This window comes from Bombyx mori, chromosome 4 (genome assembly GCF_030269925.1).
Source record: "Bombyx mori chromosome 4, ASM3026992v2".
NCBI lineage: Eukaryota > Metazoa > Arthropoda > Insecta > Lepidoptera > Bombycidae > Bombyx > Bombyx mori.
Genome location: NC_085110.1, coordinates 17,813,565 through 17,827,007, shown reverse-complemented (window position 1 = coordinate 17,827,007; position 13,443 = coordinate 17,813,565). Strand labels below are relative to the sequence as shown.

The 13,443-nt window shown below is 37.9% G+C and overlaps 1 long non-coding RNA gene across 25 annotated transcripts in view; it reads right to left on the bottom strand.

The window, feature by feature from the left end:
* The window catches only part of LOC101738340 (voltage-dependent L-type calcium channel subunit beta-2), a 234,453-nt gene that overhangs the window by 27,157 nt on the left and 193,853 nt on the right, over positions 1-13,443 (bottom strand). For 4 of the 25 annotated variants that reach the window (XR_009973065.1, XR_005244620.2, XR_009973068.1 and 1 more), the window contains exon 1: positions 437-618. The exons of 20 other annotated variants lie outside the window; for them this stretch is intronic. This is a non-coding gene — a long non-coding RNA (voltage-dependent L-type calcium channel subunit beta-2). Of the gene's footprint in view, positions 1-436; positions 619-11,946; positions 12,153-13,443 lie in introns of those variants that run through there. One more of the 25 variants, XR_009973071.1, reaches the window with a different exon arrangement.

The following is a 13,443-nucleotide window of genomic DNA, read 5'->3' as shown; positions in this document are numbered from 1 at the left end:
CCTTTTGATTTTGCTGCAAAATTAGTATTATTGGTCTATTCAGAGACCAAATTCATAAGTAGGAACAGGTGGAACGACGCAGCGCGTGTACAAAGATTAAACAATTGCCTGTGACCGAAATTCGATTATAAAGTAAATAAATTTACGGAGTTATGTGTCATTATTTTTTAGCACTCTCCGTATAAAATCTATAAAACGTTTCACGAGTTTGATATTACTGTAAATATGTATTATAAATATCATAGACTTTACCGTTCAACAATCCCAATCTTTAATACAAACAAAACTATAAGAACTACATACATCGCTGTGCAATTACCGGTTAAATTGCTTTTAGTTGGGGCTAGGGACGTTGCTGTAAAATTACGAACATTTATGCAGAAAAACGATTTGTTTACGTTCTGCTTTGGTTACTTATATGGTATTCCAGTCGAACCTGAGTGAACAACTTGTTGTATCCGTGCGCTTGGCTGTAGCTCATCATGTTACGACATGACGACGGCTGGTGGCCGCTGCGGACCACCAGCGGGATCGCGTCCTGCTCGGCCGTGGTGCTCATGGACGCGCGGCACGGACGGCGGCCGCGGGCGAACTGAGCCGACGCGGTCCGAGCGTTCGCCTTTACGTCGGGGTTGTCAGCACTTGTTGTTTAAAAACCAGGATTACGGTCAAGACGAGAAACGAAATTGTTTATTTATATTATTAGAACTGTTTTTAGTATTTTTCAGGAAAAATATATCACCGGACTACAGTTCAGTCGTAAAGCAAGAAGATCAGACTCTTTCTATAAATATTAAACTAAACAGTGAAGAGTAGTGGTGTAATAATTGTCGTCCTCTAGTGTTAAGTCTATTTGATTTCTTTTTCACACAAATAAATACGCTTTTCAGTTTTAATTTTTTTTTACTTTAGATCCTTTTTGTAAGGTTTGTAACTTTGATATCAAAGTGAATCATTTTGCTGGGTCATCATCGTCATGTGGAACCTTTCACTATTCTTTAACGAATTTTTTGTGTCGCTTTTTGGAATGGAAAGTAATATTAAATTGAAAAGCTACACTAAAATAAGCAAAACACATAAATTGTAGCATTCAGGCGAAAATATGAGATGGAGTACTTCTGAAGGTTTAAATTCTACTGCTTGTGAATTACATAGGTGTTTTTCTAGTATAACCGCATTTACCAAAGTTTGTAATAATTAAAAAAATATTTTGAGACTTTATTAAGTAATTAGTTCTTAATAACAGATAATAAATTAATGAATAAATGAATATTTAAAAATCTGAGCAAAAACCCCAAGTCATACACAGAAAAAACATTAAATATAAATATGTATATAGATTCTTGAGAAATATTATATTTAGTAACCCTAATAGAACAAAACTTGGTGAATGAGTGCGCGCGCATCTGTTCCTTGTACATCCGTCCGCCACTGTTTACGTTCAGCAATTTTTTTTTTTTTTTTTTTTTTTTTTTTTTTTTTTTTTTTTTTTTTTTTTTTTTTTTTTTTTTTTTTTTCTTTTTTTTTTTTTTTTTTTTTTTTTTTTTTTTTTTTTTTTTTTTTTTTTTTTTTTTGACCATAACCGAACGTTATATAGCCGAAACATGTACCGCCAGCTGTACGTTGTATTTGTCGAACATGTTATATGACAAATTGAGGAGGGTACCTTCAATGTAGGGAGCGTAAGCGCTTTGAAGGGTCCCTTTTGCGGTGTCGAAGATTAGCGATTAACGTAAGTAGGTCGGAGAGATAAGGATTCAGGGAGCGTCAACGGTACCAAAGGTCGGATGATGGAATTGAATGAACACGTTCTGTAGGGGTCGACGAACTTTAGACAGGCTGTTTGATATTTCGGCGCTCAATTCTGACGGTTTTTCTTTGTATCTTTGTCTGAGTTAATAGTGCTGGAATGTGTTTTAGTGGGTACCTACTATTCGTATAAAGCTCAAAGACGGCGATTCGACTTTTTTCCATGATTACGTCACGAAGGGGTAGGTAGCCAAAATTATTAATGCACTGGTGTTTAGTGGTTACCATTGCCTATAGTCATCAATAACCTCATGAGTCCTAAGTCTCAGTTTTTTAAGACAAAAGCCATGATGCTTTTCCTATATTGGCGCGTTAATGAGCGCCACGAGACCATTATGGGCGTCTCGTTGCCAATGACAGTGACATGACGATCTTATGGCGTAAGCATGATCTCACATCGCGTGCGCGGTAATGTTCTCGACTATTACCTACAGATTATCTATTCGTGTGGATCCCAAATGTGACAAGAAGCAGTCAATCATCCCGTTCTGAGCAGAAAGTACGAAGTGCAATACAACAATAAGTACATTGAAAATTGACATCCGGGACTGAACGATTGAATAATAGCTTTTGCTATGTGGATCACTAATATTCGCCTTAGAGCACGCGTATCGGATACTATTGAGTAATTGAAGATTAAATGCATGCATGCTGTACCTTCAAACAATAGCTGATTAAAATAGGGCGAAAGAAAGATTGTCTTCAGAAACAATATTTACAATTAATTAAAACTAAAACCGGCATGTGATGCGCTTAACAAAGATATTATTATAATGTATTACAAATACATATCTTAACAGCTCTTTAATGAAACTGTGACACCACAGTTCAAGCTATTCACAAACAAAATCTCACTATTATTAAAGTCTGGACGAATGAGCAATTGGAATGTGTATTAAAGATGGCCGCAAATTCATACACTCACACACTGTTATATCGCAGGCTTATACGTTTGAACCATTACATTACATTGTATAGAACCTATTCTTTGGGGAACTACAACAGGGAATATGAATTGCAGTAGAAATAAAAATTAATTTAAGTTTGCATTATTAAAGAGCTACGCGTCGTACCCACTGTTCTGATTCTATATAGTGAAATGTAGAACATGCATTCTGGCAACGACAAGAGTTCATACAAATAAATAAAAAAACAGCCTTTATTTCATGCCTAATAAATACATAATACATTGCTCATAATCATTTTTTTATAAGTTATGAATTATTATTATTTCTCCATTATTTTATTTTATTACTTTGAAATGATTTGTTTTAAATTTTAGACTAATGTAAACCCCTCTATTTGAGGGTAAAGGTTTCCTCCAAAGAGAGTCCATATACTGTTGGATGAACTGAGGCCATGGCTAGGCAACAATAGAAGTTGTACCTTTATACTTACCAGAAAACGTCAAAGCATAACAACGATAAAAAAAAAAAAACATCATCCTGTATTTAATTATTTAATCTACAAACTTAACTAGAGGTCACGTAGAGCAGCGTAGAGCGTAGACCTCTACGTTAATGCTACATACTGTGCCTACGAGAGGCTACGTGGCGGCGTAGCGCGTAGCAGCAATTCATGATTTATAGAAATTGAGGAAATTTCATGTTTTAAATCACATCTTTTTCAGGGTCACTCACTGTTCGATCTATGAGGCGATCTAAATTAATGTTCACTGATGATAGTGAGTACTGTCGGTTTGAAGGATGTGAGGAGTTTGAAGGATATAAGGACACACGTTCTATAAAGCAAGTCAATTGATATTTCGACCTCGCGTTACAAAGCGTTTAATATATTATGATCTAGCGATGCGCCGGTGTTCGAATCCCGCAGGCGGGTACCAATTTTTCTAATGAAATATAAACTTAATAAATGTTCACGATTGACTTCCACGGTGAAGGAATAACATCGTAATAAAAATCAAAACCGCGCAATTATAATTTGCGTAATTACTGGTGGTAGGACCTCTTGTGAGTCCGCACGGGTAGGTACCACCGCCCTATCTATTTCTGCTGTGAAGCAGTAATGCGTTTCGGTTCGAAGGGCGGGACAGACGTAGTAACTATACTGAGACCTTAGAACTTATATTTTAAGGTGGGTGACGAATTTACGTTGTAGATGTCTATGAGCTCCAGTAAACACTTAACAGCAGGTGGGCTGTGAGCTCGTCCACCCATCTAAGCAATAAAAAAAGAGTTCCAGAGCCACTTAACAACAGACGAGCCGCAAGCTCGTAAGTTAAGATCATACTAACCTTTACCAATAAGTGTTTTGCGTTTAAATACAAATCACCTTTAGTACAAGTAATTTGCTAGCAGACAGTGCAAGTTCTTCTTATCACTAATAAATAAGCATCACTGCAACTTAACGATGCATAGGTACATTACATACATATTATGTAATGCAATTTGTCAAAATACTCCGTAGCGAGGGAGGGGTTTATTTAAACAAAAATATCCTAAATATGTGAGTGACGTCATAAAAAAATAAACATTGACAGACACGTTGTTTGTTCAACTTAAATTATCGAAGCTCCCGATATATGTACTGCGTAACGTAAACGTCTTTAATATAAAACAAAGACAAAACGATAAAAAATATTTGACTCCTCTGTTTGTCTTTTTAATACTAATTTAAAAACTCTAGTGTAGGTACTTAATGTAAAAAAAAAGTTGTACAGACAGAGATGGTAAGTGTCGCCGACGGTCAAAGACGTCAGTAATGCTAGAATCACAGACAAGCGCTTATCAACCGTTGATAAATTGAGAATAGTTATTTCATTCTCTAAATACAGAATGGAGCAACTGAACAAAGTGAATTTAAATCTTGATGTGTCAATAATTATGATTGAATTTCGTTAATCAATAAACGTGTTGATAAAAAAAAATCTAAGTCGTTCTTGGTCATAAATGCACCTGATAGCCTTGAGAGGCTATATCAGGGTATCCTTAACTAGTAGGTGAGTTCACGGGGCTCAAACCTGACGACGTTAACACGACATCGGTAGGCAGCGACTTGGCTCTGCCCCTTGCATTGCTGAAGTCCATGGGCGACGGTAACCACTCACCATCAGGTGGGCCGTATGCCCGTCTGCCTACAAAGGCAATAAAAAAAAAAAAAAAAAAACACGAAACCTAGCGAGAGCCGTGCTTCGCAGAATCTACCACCGGATCAGAAACCCACTGAGAAGATCCGGCGAGAATCTCAGTGGGCTGTGTCTGTGGGTTAATTTACTCGTCGAGCCCTTCGTCGCAAGCGACGGGTTAGACGGGAACGATGACCGGTGCTTGAGGTACCTAATACCACCAAAATATCACCGATCTCTTCCTGTGGCTATCGAAATACCAGAGAATGAGCGGCGTTCTTTCTAGTTAAGTATTATACCAACATACTGCCTTCGCCGAGTGGCATTTACTGGTGCTAATCCTATGAGCTGTGACCATGTTCACATATCAACGCAGCAAATAAATAAATAAACTACATAGTATAGGTTTGCCGTGAAGTAGTAATGCGTTTCGGCTTGCAGGGTGGGGCAGCCGTTGTAACTATACGAGCTTATATCTCAAGGTGGGTGGCACATTAACGTTGTAGATGTCTATCGGCTCCAGTAACCACTTAACACCAGGTGGGCTGTGAGCTCGTCCACCCATCTAAGGAATAAAAAAAATCGTAAACATATAATAGTTCTAATTATATCGATGACTTTCGAACTGCTAACTGATTATTAATTATAATTATATATTTATTAATTAATTTAATTGATATTTTTGTAGTTTATTTAGATAGAAGTTCATAAACTAATAAGCAATGGTAGCAATGGTGGTTATTTAAAAAGCGCGCACGGGAAGATATCACCATTGTGGCCGTTTCTATCACGAATCAATTAAATTTATAAGCTGAAACGTCCGCCCTAGTGCTAAATGAACCGACGGCTTGTTCGTCCATTTAAATGGCAACAAAAAAATTTATTGGAATACATACAACCTTCATATTTGTACAAACAAATACAAAACCTTTTTAAAGGGATATCGATCGCTTCTGCTACTTACTGTAAATAATTTCTTCGCCACGAAGCGAGTGAGTACCAAACATCGATTCCTGTACATAATTTAAAAGGTACGAACCGCGCTAATTTTTTATGTCAAAACGCAAACCAAAACCAACTCTAGTGCAACGGAATAAGATGCATCAACAATCGCGGAGAGCCATTCAAAAATCTACTTTAAAATCGCGTGATTAGATTGACATTCGCGGTTAATGTTTCGATGAATGGACGTATCGAATAGTGGTGCTTAAGAATTTTTGATTTATGGTCGGTTTTCGTTTGAATTAGTCATGCGCATGCGCGTGCATCGATCGATGGCGGCGCCGCGACGCCTATGACCTACTTCGCAGCAGACGGCCACACTCGGCCGCTTGTTGGCAACTCAAGTCTTTATTGAGCACGAGAACCTGGACGAGGCTAGAAGGTGATGTCAAGATTATATTCCCATGCCACGTACCAAACAATAACTTTACAAAGATTTAACCAAATCGGATATAGGGAATGATAAAGGGAAGATCTAATATCGGTCTAGAACTGGAATTTGTTTTTTTTTTATTGCCTCGATGTGTGGACGAGCTCACAGCCCACCTGGTGTTAAGTGGTTACTGAAGCCCATAAACATCTACAACGCAAATGCCGCTACCCTCCCTGAGACATAAGTTCTAAGGTCTCAAGTATAGTTACAACGGCTGCCCCACCCTTCAAACCGAAACGCATTACTGCTTCACGGCAGAAATAGGTGGGGTGGTGAACCTACCCGTGCGGACTCACGCGAGGTCCTACCACTAGTTTAAGTGCAAACTAATCACGAATACATTGTTAGCGCAATTCCGGTTTTTACCGGCTTAATATGTTGTGACCACAATTGATTAGACATCGTATAAATCACGCGCGATGGTACAAAATACAACGACACTGTTTTCGGTAGGCAGGAGCTCCTACTATTAGTTTGATCCTACCGTTATTGATAATCATGGACAGCGGTGACCCCTACCTCGAACCGTATACTCGCCTCGTATTCGAAGGCTACACATAACAAAGAAAAAAACAGCTACAAATAGTAATGACTAACAAAACTCGAACACGCTTCGCTGTGAGTATCCCTAATTGTATGGAAAAAATCGGTTACTCCTTACTACGTGCTCTACTTATATAACTATCGGTAATCACTCGCTGCTAAGCTGCTTTTAGAGGTAATAAAAAAGCCTGTCTCAAGATGTATTGGCGCCTCGACTGGAACAGTCAATTTGCTGTTCGTATAAGATCGGGCGCGACGCAAAAACATTTTTAAAACAAATGCATATTTTCGATCTTGATTCTTTTCAATGTAAAAAGTCATTGGATATTTTTAATGCAAATTAACTAACAAAGTAACTTCATCGTGTTTTAAAAAATTTGAAAACTAAATCTAAATTTTTAACAAAAAATTGATCCAGACTCCTGTTCAACTCGCTATCACTGCGAACACACACACCAATCGCTGTAAACGGACACTCAAAGCCCACCGAAGTGGTACCTGGAGTCCGCGGATAGAAGATTTGTTTTCTTCTTCTTCTTCTTCTTCTCTAAGCCCACAGACGTCTACTGGTGGACATAGGCTTCCCCCAAGCCTTGCTATAACCACTGCTCCTACGCTGCCTGCATTCAGCGTCTTCCGGCGACCTTCAACAGGTCATCGTTCCGACTTGTAGGAGGCCTATCTACGCTACGTCTTCCGGTATATAGTTGCCACTCGAGAATTTATCGCCCTCGGTGGCCATCTGTTTGTTTTCGACTGCGTTTAAATGATCTATTTTGATAAAATCATAGTGCTCACTAGTTCTTGATTGTTTTTAAGTAGTGCTATAGTGTTTTGTAGCTTGTAAAAATATTATTATATCTATCTATACTTATATATATAAAAATGAATTGCTGTTCGTTAGTCTCGCTAAAACTCGAGAACGGCTGGATTGATTTGGCTAATTTTGGTCTTGAATTATTTGTGGAAGTCCAGACAAGGTTTAAAAGGTAGATAAATATGAAAATGCACAGAATTAAATAAATATAACAATTTTGTTTTCCCTTTGATGTGACCCCCGTCGGACGGATTACTTTTGTTTGTCTTAAGTTTATTTTATACAATAGTTTAGGTATTTGATTTATCGATTGAGGCACTCCGAAGTCTGCCGGGTCAGCTAGTAATTTATATATTAGTAGTAAACCTTGGTACACTTCGCTGTGATTATAAATATGAAAACCATCGGTCTCTTGAAACTATTCACGCGTCAAGTTGATGGTACTATGATAGAAACCTTCCTTGGAGCAGCAATCCAAGTTTCATTACTATTGGATCAATGGCTTAGGAACGCATAGAGGACAAATATTTTAAATATTTTACAAACTGTTGCATAAATGAAACATTTAGATATATAATACAAAGCCATCTATTACACACTTATCCAACCCGGATACTATGGCATCACGTCGATAAGCTAACTTACACCGCTATCTGTTAGAAGTGTTCAGATTTAAACAAATCTTTGTCTTATAATAAAAAAAAATGTAACAAAAATATTGTTATTGTAAATCGAGATAAAAACTCCCCTATCTTCCAAGTTGAAACAAAACACACGTTCTGAAGCAAAATAATATTAAAATTGCATAGTTAGTTTCGGAGTTCATCCCGGACAAACATCGTGACATCGTGACCTTGTATATTTAATAGATAGACAAGTGCAAAACAAAATTCTTATAGGTCATTGATCTCGATGAGCAACAAAGTATTTCTATTTAAGTTTTAATAACGAACTAAATTATACTTTAAATCAGTTCTTTGAGTACCAATCGCCTTCGATTTATAATTTCAAGTCAAGTTCTTTTAAGCGAGTCTGTAGTCCGCTGTTTGTGGGACCACACTAATGAGATTTAGTTTTCAGGGACTTCGTTGCTTTGAAGCTGTAACCTAGTGCTTTTAGAGTGCGCTGTGGGGTTCGAGTGTAAGCAAGTGTGGAATCAATTTGGTCCTTTAGACGTAGACACAATTGACATGTTTTATGTAAATATTCTCGATTACCTAATTACTTCATTCTATTCTATTCTATCAGCCTATGGACGTCCACTGCTGGACATAGGCCTCCCCCAAGCCTCGCCACAAAGACCGGTCCTGCGCTGCCTGCATCCAGCGGATCCCCGCGAACCTCAATAGGTCGTCGGCCCACCTTGTGGGAGGCCTACCCACTTAAATTACTTCAATCAATTAAATCAAATTATTTTTGTTTATCAAACGATCGCACATTTTGTATTTTTAAATATGAAATCTGATGAACTGTGTTCTACAATCTAAAACAAAGAAAATGCATTATGGTATCAATAACTAACTATACCAAGTCTGAGCACAATCGGATGAATGGCTTAGGAATTAATTAAGGAGAAACTTACAAAACAAAATGCATTTTTTTAATTTATATTTATATAGCTCTGGCGTTATTCTTTTTGACAGAAATAACGCCAAGTGTAAATGGGCAGAGTTGAGACAATAGGATCGATAGAGTCGAAAGATTTTTATAATTCTTATACAATTAGTATGGCAACTTCCTCCGCTTGCCTGTTTTTAAAAAGAAGTATTTACTTCTCATCACTGGTCACGCCAAACTGCAATCATATATAAATTCAATTTTAGCGTGTTGCTACACGCTAATCTACGAGTCCGCTGTCACAGGCACCCCGTCCCGCTATTCAAATCATCGAGTTGCAAGGTCCTCCCTTCGAGATTAGAGTGGTCGCTCGTGCCTTTGCTGCGGTTGGACGCTAGCAGCGTTTACTGAGTTACGTGACCTCGGAAATTTTTCAATATCATTTTTATTTACAGTTTTCAAAGTTAATTTCGTTTTTAAACTATTTAAATCGTTCAGCGAACGGTTATCTATTTGAAATTAAGCACGAATCGATGTTCAATGAAGATCAGGAATGGTATTAATGAAGTTTTCGTGAAAACAAGTCACTAAAGTAAAAAAATAAAAAAAGATGTAAACTCATCGGGTAGGCAAAAAAAAAATTCAGCATAACTTAACCAGTAGTGGGGTTTGCGTAAGATGCCCAAAAAATATTGTTTTTAATTGCTTAAGCGCTGTACTAATTTTTTCCCGAACAAGAAACATTTTCCTCTTCGCCTTAACTGATTGTACGGAATCCGCGTCGTTTTCTCGGTACTGTTTAACTCATAAAATAATCAGAAACCCGTTGAAGATTCGTGGCGGCAAGCTTTACTACGCGTGAGTCACGCGCCATTCAAGAAAACTCCCACACACCTAAACCGCGACACGCGTATGTCGAATACGACGTGCAAAACATTTTTTTTTATTTTTTTTTTATTTCTTAGATGGGTGGACAAGCTCACAGGTGTTAAGTGGTTACTGGAGCCCATAGACATCTACAATGTAAATGCGCCACCCACCTTGAGATATAAGTTCTAAGGTCTCAATATAGTTACAACGGCTACCCCACCCTTCAAACCGAAACGCATTACCGCTTCACGGCAGAAATAGGCGGGGCGGTGGTACCTACCCGTGCGGACTCACAAGAGGTCCTACCACCAGTGATTACGGAAATTATAATTTTGCGGGTTTGATTTTTATTACACGATGTTATTCCTTCACCGTGGAAGTCAATCATGAACATTTGTTAAGTACGTATTTCATTAGAAAAATTGGCACCCGCCTGCGGGATTCGAACACCGGTGCATCGCTACATACGAATGCACCGGACGTCTTATCCTTTAGGCCACTAAGAGACGTTTTTTTATTTCTACCTATGCTGATAGGCTTGAGAGGTTATTTCAGCTTTGCCTTGACGTGAAGGTGAGCTCACGGGGCTCAAACCGGAGTGTTGCTAACACTGACCCTAGCAAGAGCAGTGCTGCGCAGAATCTACCACCGGATCGGAAACGCGACCCACTGAGAAGATCCGGCGAGAAACTCAGTGGGCTGTGTCTATGGGTAAATTTATTTGTTGAGCCCTTCGTCGCAGGAGACGGGTTCGGCGAGGACGGTGACCGGTGCTTGAGGTATCTAAAAGCACCGTAAATGGAAAAGGTACGTTAACTTGTATCTATTTAAGTACCGTTGTAGGGGTCAACGTACCGTTGTAGGGGTCAACGAACTAAGATCCTACGTGATAATCACCCGCGAAACTGTGACACGGGGCGTTTCCAGCAAAATTTCAAAATTTCAATTTTTTTTATTCAACGTAAATGAAAGTACATAGGTACTTGTTGGACGTCAAAAAGAACTACCGCCAATTCACAAAAATTAGCCTCCGTCCTGAGAAGAACTGGCAAGAAACTCAGCGGGCATCTTTTTTTTTAAATATTAAATTATATTTTTTTAAATATTAGTTATTTTTTTGCAACTTAATGCTCTCGTTCAAGTTAATAATTATTTGTACTCATTCAGGTAGGTTATAGAAAATAATCGAAATCCGTTACTCAATTAAAATAAATAGCTATGTCTGGATTTCAATCTTAAAAAAAACCACGCTATTGCAAGCCGAACTATGAAATGAAAATAATCTCTTTTTTTTCTTAATTTCTTAGTCAGGGTATTAGGCCCAAGGAATACAATTCTTATATTGTCCTCGGTCAAAGGTCAAAAGCATAGCGCTTCAAAACTAATATGAAATCATATAGCAGGTCTATTATTTTGTGCGATTTTAAATTTTAATTCAATCACAATTCAAGTTTATAATGCCATCTAGCGGCAGAATTATTTTACTCATAAGACTTCATTAAATTGTGATTTGATTTCCGGACATGAAATACAATCAATTTAAAATTAAACATAAAATGTGTAGTAAAATTAAATAGACAAATAAATCTGATGAAATTTTGATAATCAGTTTCAAACATTTTTATGATTTCAATTCAAACATCAAACTTTCTGACTTCATCAAACGAATAAACTCATTCAATAATAAAATAGCAATAATAGTAATGTGATAATTGACATTATATAACCAGCAGACTACATCGAAACATTTTTAGGTCATTATTTTTGAAAAGAACACAATATTTTGTCCTAACCTAAAGACTGTGTACGATATCTCAAAAATGAACTCACCCGTCGTCCCGCCCTTTTATATCGCTGTCGTATGAAGTGATCCATGTTTAAAAACACATCCTTTGTCATAAAACACACATCTCACTGTACACTTTTTATTTTAAATGTAATCATCAAACACTTGAAACTTACTAACAGAGCATAGTTGTGAGGTGTAATGTTGTGTGATGCGAGCGCGCTGTGGTCGCTCCGCGCTAAAAATAATCGTAGGACGAGTCAGTGAGTGACCGTCGTTCGCGGTATTTTGATATTGTTTTGTGTACATTGACTGTCCATTTATAATATACACCCTAAGTGTCAATGAATTTATTTAAATAATGAAATAAACTATTTTAAACATATTATTATCCGCAACACGCTTCGTCAGATTATAAGCTGCTGTTAGTTGTTATATTATACAATTAAGACATATGTGCTTAGTGCGAGTTTTTTAACGTTCTCGATAGCGTAGAAGTTAGCTTATATTTGTATGGAATGGGATCGTTTGCCAACCGCATACAAAATTGGGTTAAATTTTACCCTATCGAGAATGTAAAAAAATTCGCACTAAGCACAATAGGCCTATATAGGTCTATAAAGTTGAGTGACGGCATTCACGCTGTCATTCATAGTTACCAGTAACCATTTAGCAGCCTGTGTGTGTCTTGAGCTTGTCCAGACGTCAATGCAAAACAAAATAGGAAATATTTTGATTAGTCTGCTCACTTTTTTTTTTATTGCTTTGTTGAGTGGACGAGCTCTCAGCCCACACAACGTAAATGCGCCACCTACCTTGAGATATAAGTTCTAAGGTCTCAAGTTTAGTTATAACGGCTGCCCCACCCTTCAAACCGAAACGCATTACTGCTTCACGGCAGAAATAGGCAGGGTGGTGGTACCCACCCGCGCGGACTCACAATAGGTCCTACCACCAGTAATTACGCAAATTATAATTTTGCGGGTTTCATTTTTATTACACGATGTTATTCCTTCACCGTGGAAGTCAATCGAGAACATTTGTTTCGGTACGTATTTCATTAGAAAAATTGGTACCCACCTGAGATTCGAACACCGGTGCATCGCGCTCAACACGAATGCACCGAACGTCTTATCCGTTAGGCCATGACAACTTCAAAATGCTTCATATGCTCCATTCGACATTTTCCTATTTTGTAAGGGTAGACGTGCTCACGGCCCATCTAGTACAAAGCGGTGACGGGATCTTTTATAGATTGTAACAACACCGCCGGACTTGTGTCAGGAAGTGTAAGTATCAATTCCATAGAAATATTTTACTCTTCGAGTCCACGTGTATCGCATTTTCATGAACCACCTACGTTGTTTTCGACTTAATGTGTTTGTTTTAAATTAAAAAGGAAGATAAGATTTATTTTTAGGAGAGAACATGTAGATACCGATCAGGTGAAGTTCCTTTAGGTGTAGCCGCGTAGATCGGAAGAGTGCAGGGGAGGCGTTTAGTGGGTAGGGTCCTAAAATTCCTTCGGCCCGCGGTCTGCT